At 47.2% G+C, this 17,721-nt stretch overlaps 1 long non-coding RNA gene across 5 annotated transcripts; it reads left to right on the top strand.

The window, feature by feature from the left end:
* Positions 1-2,915: 2,915 nt before the first annotated feature.
* On the top strand, positions 2,916-17,679 carry LOC132666254 (uncharacterized). 5 transcript variants are annotated; one of them, XR_009604569.3, is made up of 5 exons: positions 2,916-4,142; positions 5,481-5,714; positions 7,781-7,964; positions 15,665-15,849; positions 16,780-17,679. It is a non-coding gene; the product is annotated as an uncharacterized LOC132666254 (long non-coding RNA). The 5 variants fall into 5 exon arrangements; XR_009604571.3 differs by lacking the exon at positions 7,781-7,964 and having other exon boundaries at positions 2,917-4,142; XR_009604570.3 differs by lacking the exon at positions 15,665-15,849 and having other exon boundaries at positions 2,917-4,142.
* Positions 17,680-17,721: the final 42 nt, after the last annotated feature.

Here is a 17,721-nt window from a genome sequence, read left to right as displayed (position 1 = left end):
CAGCATAGTGACTTCGTTAAAAGAAGTTTTGTAGAGCTATCTGATTAGAATGCTGACTCAGTTTTTTATCTGTAAAATGAGCATGATTATAATATCTACCTCATAGGTTTGTTGTTATGTTTCGATATGTTAACTCATTTAAAACACACAGATAGTGCTTGATACATAATAACTGTTATATAAGCTTTTAGTTACAACTGTTATTTTAAACTGTAAGATACTGAAAGACTGGAGCTGAAGTATACTGTAGCAACTCTGGGATCAACCCAAAACTGCTGGTCCATTTTATTCCTATAACACCGTGTAGGATCAGAAAAATTTTTGCCTTCTTCCCATCTAGGTTCTTTGGCTGGTCTAGTAATTAAATTGAGATAAGACTGATCCACAGGAGGAAGATAAATTTAATTTTATACATGTGAGAACCCCATAAAGAAAGGAAACTCAAAAATGTGACCAAAGCAGGAAGCTTTCCTACCGTGTAGGCAAATAAACAATCAGTTTGTGAAGAACTGACAGCACAAAGGGGTTTGGACTTGGGATAATTCACGGTGGAGAAGTGACAAGGTTTATTTGTACAGGCTTCTCAAACAGAATCTTGTAGACCCCGAATCCTTATCTCTAGTGCTAAGGATGTCCTCTACCTTTCTGGTACAGGGAGGGGACCCTTCACATGGGAGACTTCGCTCCTGCTTTTGGCAGGACAAAGGAGGGTCAGAGTGTTGTTCATGCATGAATTGTTTCTCAAACACCTTTAGTTACAAATAACCAGTATGTTAAAATGGCATATTTTGGGGTGTGATATTCTGCTCACCTTCAACCGCATTCACTTCCAAATTCAATTTATGTTCTTCTCTACCTGTCCTAAGAATCACTGGTTGTTTCATCTCAGATCTGACTTCCCCGTTTGCTCACACAAAGTTCTGTCCATTACTGTTTCCTGGGTTCCTTTAAAAAACTTTTCACGTTAACTTTTTTTCTAGCTCAGGTGCATTATCGTAGTCATGTGTCTCGTTTATCATTGACATTTGATTTGCATTATTTCCTTGTGGAAGGAAGCTTTTAATTTTGCTCATTATTGGGCCCCCGTATGTACGTAATTAAACTTTGGGGTTTCTCCTCCTGTTGATCTGTCTCACATGACTTAATTCTCAGACCAGCTGGAAGAAACTTGAAGGGCAGAGGAAATTCTTCCCCTCCATCAGCACAGCAACTCAAAGGCCACGAAACCAAGTGAATAGGCCGTACTGTAGAGCCAGATGACCAGTGTGGCTGGTGAGGGAAAGGGTCTGGGTCTCTGGCCTGCCCTGCCCATTCCAGTCTCTGCTCGATCTCTAGCTTCAGGTGGTCCAGCTGAAGATTCTCCTTTTGTGAGGTAGGTTGGCCGATCTATGGGCTTTGGCATTAGGAAATAAGGAAGAAGCTGGTGAAGGGTGGCAGACAATGCCAGCTCGAAACATGCCCCTGGGGCGCAATGGTCATTTTGAGCGAAACGCTTTTGAAAAGCAGCAGATGCAAGAAAAACACTCCAGCCTTTCTTCTTATTCTTAAAAGTGGGAGATAAAATTCTCCTGTGAAAGATGTCTTTAAATATTGTTTTAAAGTATTATCTCGATTGGTAATTATCTTGATTCCTTTTACCAGGAGAAGAGTAACATTTTGATTCTCAAGGATAGAAAGTTGAGGCTGAGGGAAATCCGTACAAACAAACCTTGTTAAATTCACCCTTATCTTCTGGTCACTTCACCCAATTACCTCCCTAGCCCCTGCCACCTTGCCTCATCACATTTTCTTAATTTTACTGCTCTTTGTCCAATTCCGTGTAAGCGTGTGCAACTCTAACTTTGGGACATTCCCTGTGAGGCCTCCCGTGTCACATAAATCATGTTAAATAAAGTGCGTTGTTAATTGTCTTTACATTATAGGGGCCCACATCGAGAACTCAGAAGGGCAGAAGGAAAGATTATTTTCCTTCTCTTCACTGAAGTGAGAGACTGGTTTTCTGATGTGTGCATTCTTAAAAGTCCTTGGGAAACAAAACCCAGACCGGGAAACCTCAAGTTTCTTCTACAAATAAAAGGGGGGAGAGAGAGAGAAACTATAGATTCAAGGAACTGAAGAGACATATATGTCCAATCACTTGTTTTTTAAAATGCGTATGTGTATCTTATATACATGCTTCTTATAATATAGTCTATATTATATAGAATATTATAATTTTAATACCTCTATATAACTATATTATACAACACATTTATAAGATATATCAAACAAGTGGCAAAATTGAAACAATAATTGAATGCTTGATCTTATTTTTGTTATATTTAGATGTGATCATACTGTGATTATGTTTTTTAAGAGTCCTCATCTTTTAGAGATACATAAATATTAGCCTTGTTCCAGTCATAGTGGAGCCTGAGACAAAAGGAAAATCAGTAATACTGATTATTAAGAATTTTGATATTGTATTCATTATGGATCTTTTGCATTAATTTTGATTTTTAAAATATTGCTTTAAAATATTATCTCGATTGGTAAGCTTTTTGGTAGCCTTGTAAATTTTGTGCCCAAGGCAGTGCTCGCTTGCCTCACCCTAGCCCCGGCTGTGCTAAATTTATGGAAGATCCATGTCTGAGATTTACTGCAAAGTGTTGGGGGAATGAGGGTTGGGGTTATAGATTAATAAAATTGCCATCAATTGATAATTATTGAAAGGGTTAGATATGGTTATCGGATTCATTAAACGATTCTCTCTTTGTATGCATACTTCTGAAGTTTTCCAAACAATTTCTGACAATTCCAACCCCTCCGGGCCCAGGTTGAAGGTAAGGAGGAGAGAGAAAGGCAGGCGGAGCAACTAACCATAGAGGCGCAGACTCCTCCCAGGTTCCTAGAGCGGACCGGAAGTGACGCCGCGGAGGGAAGCCTAGCCGTCCCGCTCGGCGGTGGACTCGGAGGTGGCTGTGCGGCGGGGAGCTCCAGCGCAGTTGGCCGCCAGTTCTTCGATCCCGGGGCCCCAGCGGGACCCCCTCCGCGCTTCGAGGCTGCTCGAGGAGGGCCGGGCTTCGCAGCCTACAACCTGACCAGGGCGGGACGTGGGGGCAACTGTCGTGGACGTGGGTCTGGGACACGAGCTGGCCCCCACGGTCCCTTTCCTCGCTTGGGAAGCGGCCGGCGCGGGGCAAGGCACGGAAGGGCCTCTCCTCGGCCTTTGGGAGGGAACCGAGTGCGCGGATGACCGGGCCGAGAGGCGACTCTGGCCCGGGAGCCGAAGGCACCTCCCCGCCCCACCAGGGGAGGTCCCTCCGGAGCAGTGTGGCCTTTTCCCTGCGGAGGAGGGTTCGGGGTCTTGAGCGGCAGGTGCTGGAGTTTACTGCCCCGGATAACAGCATCTTCTGGAAGAGTATTCCGTGGGAGGCGAAAATGGGGCTGCGTTCAGGGACCGACGATTCTGGGCATCAGATGAGTACGAGATGGTAGTTATGGGGCGGGGGTTGGGAGGACAGGTGGTCGTCACTACTGCAGCCCCTCTGTCTCAACAGCCGGCCTCGACCTTGAGATCATCTGAAGTGTCCATGTGCGGACGGTGGTGGTCACCCCTGGCTGCCGTCCGAGCCCCCTCTTTATTCCGGGCAGAAACCCTTCTTTGACGCGGTGCTTGGTGGAGACATTGTGGCTTAACCGGCACTTAATCCGTTGGCCCAGGGAAATTTACCAGCACGGTACTGAGTCACAAACTTGGGTCATGCAAGCAACGAGTAGAGGGAAAGAATCTTACCTCTTTTTATCGAATTTGAAGAACGCCGCGATATTTTTCTCGGTTTAAGCAGAGTTTTCTTCAGCAAAGGTGGAATCCGTGTAAGGATTTCCTGGCACTGTTAGGAGCTCGGTGATGGAATTTTAGTATCTTTTCTGTCGGGAGTTAATGTGGAAATCCAGCGATGTTCTTGAAAGCTCTAGTGATTGGGGAAAAAATGACCTTTGTTCTGTTGCAGTAATTACAACAACAGGTGGAGGGATTGTATGCCAGCTGCTGCCGAACCGGTTTACACGTGTGTTCCTTCATCCTCACAACCCTGAGCGAGAGATGCTTTTGTTAAATCCATTTTTCACGCTGGTGAAGCCAAGGCCCAGAGTTTAACTCGGTGAGTAGCTCCAGATCCTATCGCTAGTAAGTGGCAGAACCAAGGGTTTGAATTCCTGTCCGTCTGACATCAAAGCCTGTGTTTTTTTACTGTGAAGCCAGTGGGGTGCTTCTGCTATAGGCTCTCTCTTTTTTTTTTTTTTAATTTTTTAAACGTTTTTTTAAAATTTATTTTTTGAGAGGGACAGAGACAGAGTGAGCGAGGGAGGGGCAGGGAGAGAGGGAGTCACAGAATGTGAAGCAGGCTCCAGGCTCTGAGCTGTCAGCACAGATCCCGATGCGGGGCTGGAACTCACGAACCGTGAGATCATGACCTGAGCCGAAGTCAGATGCTTAATCGACTGAGCCACAGGCGCCCCTTATATATTTGTTTTTGAAAACCCAATTTATTTATGTGTTTCAAAATGAAAATAATAAAGAAGGTACACAGTAAAGTCTCACTCCTACCCTCCCTCCCATCCACGCCACTCCCTTCCCCGGCACAGCAAACAGGGAACTGTTTTTGTTAGTGTTTTTAGTTGTCTCTCCAGAATTCCTTTGTGGAAATACAAGCAAATACAAAGATATGTTATTTTCACTCTTTCTTATATGTTATGTGACACTCGCTTTTTTCCACTTAATGTTATATCTTAGAGATTTCCATATTAGTAAAGAAAGTTTATTTATTTATGAATAAACTATTATGATACATTAGGTATATATTTTGGTCTTCCTCCATGGTTCTTGGCTCGTAGCTCCCAAAACCTTTGTCATTTCCTAAGAGACTAGAGTAAGAGGGGCGTCTTTGGTTATAATATTTGGTGTTACACTTGGTTCCTGAAATAGCTTTTGAGTGCTAAATGTGAAAAGAGTATCTTTTATTAATCATCACAAACTTCTTTCAGCCACACCTGAGCCTATGTTAATGAAGTGACTTTTTTGGAAAGCTCTAGGAACCGGATTTTGAGATTAGAGTATTGGAACTTTCAGCTCTACCCACTGACCTCCAGGAAGGGAATGGGGCTGGAAGTTGAATCGACCACCAGTGGCCAACGCCTACATGCTGTGCTGTCTGTCTTGTATCCAAATTTGTTTCTCCTTTGGTTTCTGCCACCGTAATAGCTAGAGCCAGAAAGTCTTTCCTTCCCCAACTCCCTTGTAGTTGGAGTAGCTGGCATGTGACCTGGGTCTGACCATTGAGATTCAAGTGGAAATCACTTGTGAGGGGCTTCTAGAAACATTTCTTTAAAGGGAGTGACTTCTCTAAAGAGAGTGAAGTCTTTGCAAAGGTGGAGGGTGACCTGGCCGTCATGCTCCATCACCTCCTTGGCCTGTGCTTTGCTCTCTATCTGGAATGCAGACAGGATTCCGGGAGGAACAGAAGCGCTCACGGGTCTATGACGACGAAAGCCACAGGACGACGGCGGTTAAGCAAGAAGACAGAAGGTGGTTGGGAACTTCGTGGCTTTCTTGAACAGTGGTGCCAGCCCTAGATGATTTACCTGAGGACTTCTTGATAAATGACATACTTACCCCAGAGAAAAACTAGACTTTTCTGTTGCAGTGAGTCCCATCCTAACTGACCACCCGGCAGGTAAGTAGTAGCCCCTGCTGTGTGCCACTGCCCTTGTCACCACGTTACGTACTAGCCCAGAAAGTCCTCATAATGATCTCCTGAGATAGACCAGATGTTCTCCAAGCGCGGTCCCCGAGCCAACAGCGTTAGCATGACCTGGAAACTCGTTGGAAATGCAAATTTGGGTGCCTGACCTCAGACCTTCTGAATGAGACTCTGGGAGCAAGGGTCCAGCAATCTGTTTTAACAAGCCTTCCAGGTGATTCTAATGCATACTGAAGTTCGACAGATTCATCTCTGTACATAGAGTACTGTCCCCATTTTACACATAAGTAGACTGAGCCGAACTTAAGTGACTTGCCAGTGTCCTAAAACTAGTAAGACGAACTACTAGTGTTTCTATAATGACTACGTTACATCCCATGTTAAGAACTCCTATTCTAGAGAAGTGATCTCCAGAATTTGAAAGCATACCCCTTTGAAAGATAATAGATAATGCACCCCCTTGAACATTTTTACATTGACATATAAAATTCTCCATCATAAGTTTAAACGATGGTAAAGAATATGATTGCCAGATTGTAAATGATGGCATTTTAAAATGTGTTCTGACACTCACCTAAATTAAAAAAAAAATTTTTTTAATGTTTACTTATTTTTGAGAGAGAGAGAGACAGAGCACAAGTGGGGGAGGGCAGAGAGAGAGGGAGACACAGAAGCAGAAGCAGGCTCCAGGCTCCGAGCTGTCAGCACAGAGCCCGATGCGGGGCTTGAACTCACAAGCTGTGGGATCATGACCTGAGCCGAAGTCAGACACTTAACCGACTGAGCCACCCAGGCTCCCCTAACACTCTCCTAAATTTATCCAGTGGAATCTAAATACCATAGTGATGATTATTTTAAATGAACTATCATCCCTTTATTTATTTAAGTTTATATATTTTGATAGCACCAGCGGGGGAGGGGGAGAGAGAATCCCAAGTAGGCTCCACACTCTCAGTGTAGAGGCGACTTGGGCCGATCCCATGAACCATGAGATCGTGACCTGAGAGGAGTCAAGAGTCAGATGCCTGACCAACCGAGCCACCCAGGCGCCCCAACTATCATCCATTGAAAAAAATAATTGGCTTTAACATCTGAAATTTTACATCCTCGTCTTTTGTGCCTGAACTTGTATTTTCATTCGCCACCCCACACAAATAAATTCTACTGTAACGTGGCTGTTTTGGGTCTACCCTGTCTTCTCTGCAATAAAATAGTATAAACAGTGAACTTAATTTTTTTAAAAAGTTCCATTGACCATAATAACTTTAAGAGTTCATTTGCTCTCAGCATTAAGTTATAATTTTTATTAGTGTAAAATCAAGTCATTGTGGATATATTTGATTATTAACTTATTTGATAGGTTAATAAAGTAAAATTGAGTTGCAAATTCACTCTTAATGAGATGGATGTGGCTAAGATATTCTAATTAATGCACGTATCTGTGGATGAATATTCCTCATTGCAAGAATGGGACAAGTTCAGTATCAATTTTATGTCTCTTTTCGTTACTGTAGATGAGAGACTATATCAGTTTACGTAAATCAGTAGGTAGGAATTCAAGGATTTTGAAGTGGGAATGCTATTCTAATTTTTCCGACACCTGTGTTACATGCCCACATCACATTATGCGTCATAAGATTGTTACTCTGATTCTGACAGCTGGGTTAGACCCTCCTCACTTCTGTGCAAAGCAAATAGAGCAGAAACCATTTTGTTACAAGTCACGGAAGGCTCACTTGCTCACCGACGCCGTCATTTCAGGGTCCTCTCACGAGACGTCTTGAGGAGGCTGTGCCTCTTGGGTCGGTGTGAAGGGCGTGACTCGGGACGGCTGGGTGGAGAGGGCTGCGACGAAAGGGAAGGTGGGAAAGCAGCAGGTTGCGGGCAGATCGGTCACGAGTCTCGTGGGAATCCACGGTCACAAGCTGGTTCCTTTACAGCGTCTGTGGCCACGTGTTCCCAGGGGGGCACGTGTGTCCGGGTTCGAAAACTCCGGGAGCTGGGAGAGAGCTCTCGGAATCATCGCTGTTGTTCAACAGAGTTTAAACGGATGGATCCCTTCGGGTTTGAAGTCTCTCGCTTGGGAAGTACGCGTTTCTGCAGAGAACAACACGGAGCCAGCCTGCAAATCGCGAATTGTACTCGCGGCGTCAGTACGCTGCTGAGAGGTGATTGGTCTCACTTGAGTATCTCGGGGGCATCTTCAGCCTTCACGTATTTCAGGTAAATATTCACATGGTCTGAATACGTCCTAAATTCTGCAGACCTCTTGGCCCGGTAGCAGCAGTCACCGGCCAATTCTTGAGTTCTGAGGGAGTAACCTTCACGTCACTTAGGACTTCTGGCCTCGCCGCCGAAGGGGGTTTCTGTGGACTCCGCACGAGGGGAAGTGAGTTGAGAATCACAGGTGCTCGGCCCGTCTCATTCTTTGCTGGCCCCACAGCCTCCTGCAGTTTCTCCTGTGTCTGTACGAACTTGCTTTTCTCTCATCCGTCACTACACGGATTCATTTCCCTTTTTTTATTGTGGAAAGAACACTTAACGTGAACCCTGCCCTCTTAAACGTACAATAGATGGTCGTTGGCCGGAGGTCCGTGTTGCGCAGCACGTTTCCGGAGCTTGATATGTTCCTTGACTGGAACCGTGTCTGTGGTAACTCCGTATGGCCCCCGGCCCCCGGCAACCCCCGTCCTACTCTGATTCTGTGAATTTGACTAGACTATATTCCTCAAATCGCGGAATCATGCAGTATTTGTCCTCAAGTGGCTTATTTCACTTGGCATGCTATCCTCAGGGTTCATCCGTGTGGTGGAATAGTGCGCGGTGCCACTGTTTTAGGGCTGGATGACCTCGCGTTGTCTGCAGAGACCAGGTTTTCTTTATCTGCTTGAAAGTCTAGGTGGTGTTCACACCTGGGCTACTCTGATCGTTGTTGCAGTGGCCACGGGAGTGCTAATCTCTCTTCCACACCCTGATTTCGTCTCTTTCGGAGAAATCCCAGAAGTGGGGTGGCTACCGCGTGATAGTTCCGCTTCTAATATTTTGAGAAGACGCCTTCCTGTTTTCATAGCAGCTGCATCATTTCCTTCCTACCAACAGGGTGCGGGTGTTCTGTTTTCCCCACATCTTCACCAGCACCGTTGTCCTTTTTTTTTGTCTTGTTTTTTTGATGATAGCCATCCTCACAGGTATGAGGTAGCATCTCATTGTGGTTGTGTGTGTGTGTGTGTGTGTGTGTGTGTGTGTGGTTTCAATTTGCATTCCCCTGATGATTAATGCCATTGAGCATCTTTTCATATACTTGTGGGCCATTTATATATCTTCTTTGGAGAAATGTCTTTTCAAGTCTTTAGCCCATTTTTTAATTGGACTACTAGTTTTTTGTTTTATTTATTGCTATTGAGCTGTAGCAGTTCCTTACGTATTTAGAGAATTACCCCTTATCAGATACATGGTTTGCAAATATTTTCTCCCATTCTGCAGGTTGTCTTTTTGCTGTGTTGGTTGTTTCCTTTGCTGTGCAGAGCATCTTAAGTTGATGTAGTCCCACTTGTCAGCTTTGGCTTTTGTTGCCTGAGCCTTTGGTGCCTTATCGATGAAATCCTTGCCAAAACCAATGTCATGAAGCTTTCTCCTGTGTTTTTTTTTGTAGCAGTTTTAAAATCTCACGCCTTACATATAAGTTTTTACTGTATGTTGTTTGTTTTTTATATGTGGTGTAAGATAAGGGTCCAGTTTCATTCTTTTGCGTGTGAATGTTCAGTTTTCCATCACCATTTGTCGAAGAGACTATCCTTTCTCCATCTTGTATTCTTGTTGAAGATTGGCGGACCGTAGATGCATGGCTTTATTCCTGGATTCTCCACTCTGTTCTTTGGTCTATATGTCTTTTTATGCCATTACTGTACTCTTGATGACTGTGTCTCTGTAGTATTTTTGAAACCAGGAAGTGTGATGCCTCTGGCTTTGTTCTTCTCAAGATCGGTCTGACTCTTTAGGGTCCTTTGTGCTTCTGTATGAATTATAGAATTGTTTTTTCAGTTTCTGTGAAAAATGCCTTTGGGATTTTGATAGGGATTACATCGAGTCTGTAGATCTCTTAGGAAGTGTGGCCATTGGAACAATATTAAGGTTTCCACCCGATAGGAAGTCTGTTTGTAAGTTCTTTGTTTCATCTTTGTTTTGTAGTTTTCAGTGTACAGGTGTTTTATCTCCTCAGTTAAGTTTTTTCCTGAGTATTCTTTTTTGTAATAAGCTGCATTGTTTACCTAATTTCCTTTTTGTAGAGTTTGTTATTTGTGTCTAGTAGCACACATGAGTTTTGTGGGCTGATATCATATCCTGTAATTTTATTGAATTCATCTGTTCTAACAGTTTAAAGTTTTTTTAATGTTTATTCATTTTTGAGAGAGAGAGCACAGGTGGCGGGGGGGGGGGGGGCAGAGGGAGGGAGGGAGGGAGGGAGACACAGAATCCGAAGCAGGCTCCAGGCTCCGAGCTGTCAGCCCAGAGCCTGATGTGGGGCTCAAACCCACAGACCATGAGATCGTGACCTGAGCCGACGTCGGACACTTAACTGACTGAGCCACCCAGGGGCCCCTATTCTAACACTTTTTAAAATGGAGTCTTTAAAATTTTTCTCCATATTAGATCATGTCTGCTGTAAACAGGGATCATTTTACTTCTTCATTTCTGATTCGTATGCCTTTTCTTTCTCTTTCTTGCCTAATGGCTCTGACTGGGGCTTTGGGTACTGTGATGACCAGAGGTGGCAAGAGTGGCCATCCTTGCCCTGTTCCTGATCTTAGAGGGAATCTTTCATTTATTCACCTTTGACAATGATGTTAGCTGTGGGCTCATATTTGATCTTTATTACGTTTAGGCATATCCTTCTAAACCTAGTTTGTCGAGAGGTTTTATCATGAGAGCTTGTTGAGTCTTGTCAGATGCTTTTTCTGCACCTCTTAATTAGTCCTTTGTTCGGTTAATGTGTTGTATCAGGTATTCACTGACTCTGGTATGTTGAAGGTGATGAATATCCTTGCAAACCCAGCAAGAGTGTGTCCCAAATCTACTAGTTTTGGTGAGTCGAGTTCTGTGATCCCCGAGGATGAAGAAACCTTTTAGTTTTTGATTTCTTAAGAAGGGAATTTGGTGGGGGTGGGGGGTGGGGACTCAGTCAGTTGACTGTCCAACTCTTGATTTTGGCTTAGGTCATGATCCCAGCCAGGGATGGTGGACGAGCCCCGCGTAGGTCTGTGCACTGAGCATGGGGCCTGCGTGAGATGCTCTCTGTCCCTCTGCCCTCCTCCACTCACTCGTGCTCTCTGTCTCAAAAGAAAAAGTCGGGGGCGGTGGGGGGGTCGTCCTTGCATTGTTGCTAGTTGGTGGGTGTGTGGGGAGAAGGAGATCCAGGGTTTCTCGCTCCAGAAATACCATCTTCCTTCGTGTACCTTGACCAGCCAGCTCCTGGAGCGCGGCCCAGGTGCTCGTGGTGGACTTTTATCCCCGCTGGCCACCTAGCTCCAGGGACCGCCCCCTGCTGGTGCTGTGGCCGTCCCGGAAGCTCAGCTAGTTCCTCGCAAAGCAGCTCTGCCTCTCGACGGGTCCAGTTTTGGCGATCCCACTTGTGATTTATCATTTCTGAGCGCTGGTGCAGTCATTCTGTGACAGGCTCGTTCATTCACCCGGTATTACAGGTGACTGCGTGCCAGACTGTTCTAGGCGAGGGGGACCCAGACGAGGTCCCTGCGCCCGGTGACCTTACGGGCCGGTGGGAGGAAACAAAAAGTAACCTTTCCGCTGGAAAAGAGCCATGAAGCAGCATAAAGTGGAGTCAGCGGACGGAGGAGGAGGAAGGACGGCAAAGGCCCCTGAGCGAAGGACTGCATGTCAAACAACACTGACACGAAAGTGCTAATGCGGGGAGGTGGGCACTTAAGAGACTCCATCATTGCCTTGGCCTCGTATTTTGGAGGCCTGGATCTCAGTTGCTTAGTGGGGATAGAGAAGCCAGGAAGGGGGGTGGGGGCGGGGGGGGAGGGGTCCGGAAGTCTTCCCCGCACTCTGGCGTTGTGACACTTCCCCTGCCCCCAGCCCCGAATCTGTCAGCTGCTCGCCACTTACTCAGTGACCCTGACGTCGCTCTCAGTCGCGTCTGGACTTGTTCACAAGCGTGGGGTCTCCTCCTCCTTCCAGAGCAGAAAAAGGGACACTGACAAAGGATGGCTTTGTGTTGAGCGAGTGCCAGAGAAAGAGAACATGAGAACATGCACTGTGCTGGCAGAGGCAGGTTAGATCGAAATGCTGGGTCCGTAAGGATTTCCCCACTTTATGATGTCACCCCATGGGCCACCAATGAGCAGGCACAGTGGCCTGTGTTCTCAGTCTCCGACTGGTCCTTCTGTCCACTTCCTCACCAGAGCCGGGTTCTCTCCTGGTGACCCCGCTCCCCCTGCTGGCTCCTCCCCAGTGTGTTAGCCCCTTGCTCCTCCTCACCTCTTCCAGACTGTTCTCTCCCCCTCCGTAAAAACTCCTAGCCTGGAAACTTTTCCCCAGGACTTGGCCACACCTTCTCCTTATTTTTGCTGTCATCTACAGCCTGTTGGGATAAGTCCTCCCGTTTTTTGAAAATGTAAGCCCTTGGAGTACTCTCACTCTGATACGACCCCTGGCGTGATTCTTGGTGAGGTTAGTACCCGGGAAGGCCGTTCCCAGTACTCCTGGCCTCCCAGCTCCCTGGTCGCTCATCCCGTGATCTTGTCTCCGCCCCTTCCTCGCAGCCCCTCATACGGCCCAGGCTCAGACCAGGGCTTTCCAACCTGAGCCTCGGCTCACGGCCGTAAATCTGTCTTGCGTGTAGACTGTACGTGCGCGTGTGTATAGTCTGGACGTTTTGTAACCTACTACTTGCCTTTGCTACTTACAAGTAAAAGGTAGAAAGTACCAAATGTGTGTTTACTCATATTTAAATAAATTTTAAAAACTCCAAAACGAACAACGGACGCACAAAGTCAGAAAGGTTCGTTGTGACCTCCAGAGCCGATCTGTCCGTCCACAGTGTCTTGCTGCTGAGAGCTGCAGGTTTAAAACTGCCTTAGACATGGTTAGACCCTCAAGCGTCTCGCTCTGTCCGTGACCTCTTCCCACTCATCCCCTCTCAGGCCTCAGCTCTATCAGCCCCCTGACCCCAGGGCACCTGTGTCCACTCCCCCCTCCCCCCGTGTTGCCCACCCCCCTCGTCACGTCCTCGCTTCCCTCCTTACCCGACGCCATTAGAGCCACCCTCTTGCACACCCCCTCGACCCACCTGCCTCATCAATACTCGTATGCAGTGCCAACCCATCAAAAATCTGCATTTCTGTTTATTCACTGCCTACACCCATACAGTGAATGAAACTGGAAAAAAGCAGGCTGACTTGTCTAGCTGTAAACTCATGACCATAAACCTTGAGTGAGCCCTTCGTGCTGCCCCGCGATCCCACACCATTCCCCAGCCCTCTCTTCTAGGTAACTTCTCACCTGTCGCCGTCTCCAGAACCTCCTGCCCCGTGCTCACCTCGGCCAGGACCTTGCCGTCTCTTCCTCTGAGAAAATAGAAGGCGTTTTCCACACAGTCTCATGACCTCATCTATGACCTCACGGGTGTGTGTTCTGCCTTTCTTCCTAGTTACCGTGGGTAATTTGCTCATCCTCTCATCTGGGGCTAGCCTCGGGAATATTGCCGTCTCCCTCAGGTTACCAGGGTCTCTCTTCTGCGTGTTAAAAACAAAAGACCTTTTGATCCCACAAGCTCTTCAAAGACTTGTCTATTGTTATTGTGTCCGTCCGTCCTCTGTCCGTTCTTCCAGGGGGCCTCCTCTTCCATCCGTCTTTCTGATGAGCTCTGTCGTTCCATTCAAACAGTGTCTGTCAAGGTCGCAATGACCTTTTCATTGATGAATTGAGGATCCATTTTCATTCCTCACCTTACTTGTCTTATCGATGACATTTGGCACAGACATTTCCTCCTTCTTGAAACATTTTCTTATGGCTTCAGGGACACCTCTCTCATTTGGTCTCTTCCTATTTCACTGGCTACTTCTTCCCAGTCATCTTCGTTGGGTACTTCTGTCCCTGGGTCTCTAAATCCTGGAAAGCCTAGGATCATTCCTAGGAGCCTAGGAGCTCAGTCCTAGGATCGTTTCTCTCCTTGGGCCACACTGAAACTCACTTACTCGCGATGGTTTTAATTCCCATGTCTCCTGGGGCCCCTGGGTGGCTCAGTCAGTTAAGCGGCCGACTTCGGCTCAGGTCATGATTTCACAGTCCGTGAGTTCGAGCCCCGCATCGGGCTCTGTGCTGACAGCTCAGAGCCTGGAGCCTGTTTCAGATTCTGTGTCTCCCTCTCTCTGACCCTCCCCCGTTCATGCTCTGTCTCTCTCTCTGCCTCAAAAATAAATAAACGTTAAAAAAAAATTATATAAAAAAAAAATTCCCACGTCTCCTGACATTTCTCAGATTTAAATCCCTGTGTCTCTACCCTGGACCTCCTTCTTAATCCCCATGCGAGTATATACCATCACCTAACATCCTTGGACGTCAAAAAGGTATGTCTGATGGAACATGTCCGAAATCAAAGTGCTTCTCACCCCCTTGTGCCTGCAACTTGATCTCACCCATATCAGCAAAAAGCAACGTGGTCCTTACGGATCTGAATCCAAAACCTTGAGCTCATTCCTGACTCACATGTCTAATCCATCACTAAGCCCAGTGGCTCTACCTGCCAAGTAAACCCAGTGGGAGACTGGCAGCGCCCTCCTCAATAAGCACATGCTCCAGACCACCATGATGTCATACGGTGTCCCTATCGCAGTAGCTCCCTGCGTCCCTTGCTTAAACCTTGCCCAGTAGTCTAATCATAAAACAGCAACTGAGTGAATCCATAGAAATGTGAGTCCGACCTTATTTCTCTGCTGCAATGGCTTCTCGGAATAAAAACCAAATTCTTTAATGTTACTGCTGGATCCTCCAGTCTGGCCCTCATCACCTTGGTGATGTCCTCTCTGTCTCCACTCCAGCCGCATGCTGGCCTCCTTGCTGGAAGTGATACACGACTTCATTGTCATATGTGTTCACACAGGCTGCACACAGTTTGGACATGGGGGTTGGGTAAGCTTCCAACCGAAGCTTGGGCCTTGAAGGATAGATTCACACTGGCTGATGAGGGAAGAGAAGCAGGGGGACCAGGTAGATGGGGACGAGCAGAGCCCAGGGGCTGCACCACTCTTGGGAGATCTCCCTATGGTAACCATATTTGTTTGCAGACCAACACCAGGCATCTGGAACAGTGTAGGCACCGCAGGGGGTAGTCAAGACATATCCGCTTACTAAGGGAATGAGATACTTGGATGGTACTTAGTGGGCAATGGGACAGAAGGTTTCAATGGAGCCCATACCGGAACTCTTGCCTATACAGGATTTGGGAAACAGTATGGTGAACTTTTTTTGGCAGAGAGGCTGAATTTTTGGAGGAAGTAGACAGAAATAAAGCTGGAGAGATAGGGTGAAGCTAGATGAAGGAAGGGCTTGGATGCTACTCAAAGGATTACATCACATGTGCTGGGGAGATTTTAGGAGGCTTCTAAGCGGAAGGACCTGATAAAGTTATGGGGGGGAGAGGCTGTTAGTCTGAGGTCTGGATTGGTGGGGATGACAGCCGACCCGGGAGCGGTGTTAGAAGGCAGTATTACAGAATGTCGGGCATGACATGGGCATACGGTAGTTGTTAAATAAGGAATTAAACTGTGGAAGGGTTATTGGGGCCAGGATGGGAGATTCAAGAAAGTTTTAGGAATGAGGGATCATTAGGAATTGTTTTTGAAGGGTAAGGAGTTAATCTGGAGAGTCTGGGGAAACTCCCCCCTGCCCCTTCCCTTTCTTAGGTGATGCCTTTCCAGCGGTGGTTTAGCATGAAGACACCGAGCAGAGACAGGGTCCTCAGCTGTCATTTCCTGGCCAGCTCCTAGGTGTGGTGGTTTTTCCTGGTGTCCTGGGTGGAAATAGAGCTGCCTGGAAATAGAGCCTTGTCAGCACGCTCTTCGAAGTCTGGGCGCCCGGCACAAGCCAGGTGAGACGAGGTTCGACCTGCAGCCTCAAGTCCCCTCCTCCCCAGCTCCCCCACAGCCGCTCCTGCCCGCCCCCGACACCCACCCGCATTCACGGGCTCCCCTCACCTGGGGCCTGGACAGCCGGGGAGTGGGTCCTAGAGAAGGAGGGCTTCTCAGACTCTGCCATTCGTCCCTGGTTCTAGCCTCCTTAACACCGGGTGGGATTTTCATGGTCAGCGCCCTTCTCGGCTCACTTGTTCTGCTTGAACTTTCTTTGCTGGTTATTCCCTGAGGCCCAGAAACAGGGTGTTTCCTATGCGTTTATCTTCACCGTCAGGGGTAAGGACAGGCAGGAGCGAACTCTGAAGTCTTGCCCTTGGGTTAGAGGGAAGATTTTAGCTTGATGAGCTTTTTAAAAAAAACGTTGAGGAGAGTGCCAAGGAAAAGAAAAATCTAGGAGAAAACAGTGGTCTCGCAGTATGGAGGACGGTTTGGCTCACGGATCACGTTTCTGCAGTGGAGCCGTGAAGTGTCAGCACAGGCTGATCAGAAGGTCTATCTCTCCGCCATCTTGGGTTGGCACGGGCTCTTGTGTTCCTCTCGGTATCTACGCACTATCTGCAAATTTTGGAAGTGGCTCGGGGACCTGACCCGCCAGAAATCACCAAAAGTGTCCTTACTTCATACACCTGTCCGGCTCGGCCATCTTTCTCCTGTCTGGGGAGTGGTCATCGGGTTCTGATTGAGGAAGGTCAGTCAGCCTCCCGGGAAGTGGATAAAGCTTGTTTCTTTGGTCTTCCTTTTCCTTAGTCTCAAGTTCCGTCAGTAGTCACTTTCCTTACTTTCTCCTTTTCCTCTTTGGTTCTGAGCATTAGTGTCCCTTATGGTGCTTGCCCATGATTTCGGGATGTATGTTAAAAATTTTGTTCTTGCTTGATTTCTTCCTGCAGTTCGGTTTTGCAGTATAAACCCCAGAAGTGGGATCAAGAAGCACTCTCTGCACCAAACGCACTTTGGACAAGGGGTAGAATGCAGAATCCGGGGAAGAATTACTTCCTTTTCTTGACAGCAGAGTGTAGAACATACCACGTAGGACCAGCTACATACTTTGTGAGGCCCGGTGCAAAATGCAGCTGTGGGGTCTCTTGGCCGAAGGTCATCAACCATTTCAAGATAGCGACGGCAGAGCAGGAGACCGAGCAGGAGGCCCCTCTGGGTGCAGGGCCCTGTGTCTCCGTCCCAGTCACACAGCTGGACGCTGTCAGCTTGGACCTTGTGTTACGGGGTGATCACAAAACCACACCTTAGTCTCTGGGCCTGTTCCACTCCTTGAAAATTAGAGACTGTCTCCACCAGAGTCATCAGTATAGTTGTTTTCTCAGGAGCCCTCTGCCTTCACAGTTCCCAGGGTTTGGGAGCTGTTGGAGTTTTAAAATCTCAACCAAGCCACATGGACACCGTCTCATCAGAAGACCCAAAACTGAGCCGAAAACCAAGCAGAGAGAGCGAACTGAACGAAGAGGGCTCCCTACCCGCAGCTGGCGATTTCTCAGCCACCCACCCCAAAGGCAGTGTCCCCGACTCTCCCCCTTGTTCTGTTCAGGTGTCTTTGTAGAGCCCTGGATCAGAGGTGTGTTTCGTGGTGGAGGAAGTGAAGGGGTAGAATCGTGTGTGAAGAAGCAGAGAGGCAGTCTTGTATTTTGGTTCCTAAATTACACAGATGCCTCTCCTCCATTTTCTCTACAAATGTGCACTTACTGGGCTGTTTCGTAACAGTATTTCATTGTCTTTAACAAAGCTCTTCCTCCATCTGTGAAGTTGAAGTTTTAATAAAGATCTTCCTCCCTCTGGGAGCGTTGTGACTGATCATTTTTCCCCACAGTGTCGTTTCG

Source organism: Panthera onca, chromosome B2, assembly GCF_046562875.1.
Source record: "Panthera onca isolate mPanOnc1 chromosome B2, mPanOnc1 haplotype 2, whole genome shotgun sequence".
Classification (NCBI taxonomy): Eukaryota; Metazoa; Chordata; class Mammalia; order Carnivora; family Felidae; genus Panthera; species Panthera onca.
Note: the sequence above shows the minus strand (reverse complement) of the source record. Positions and strands in the feature narration are given on the sequence as shown.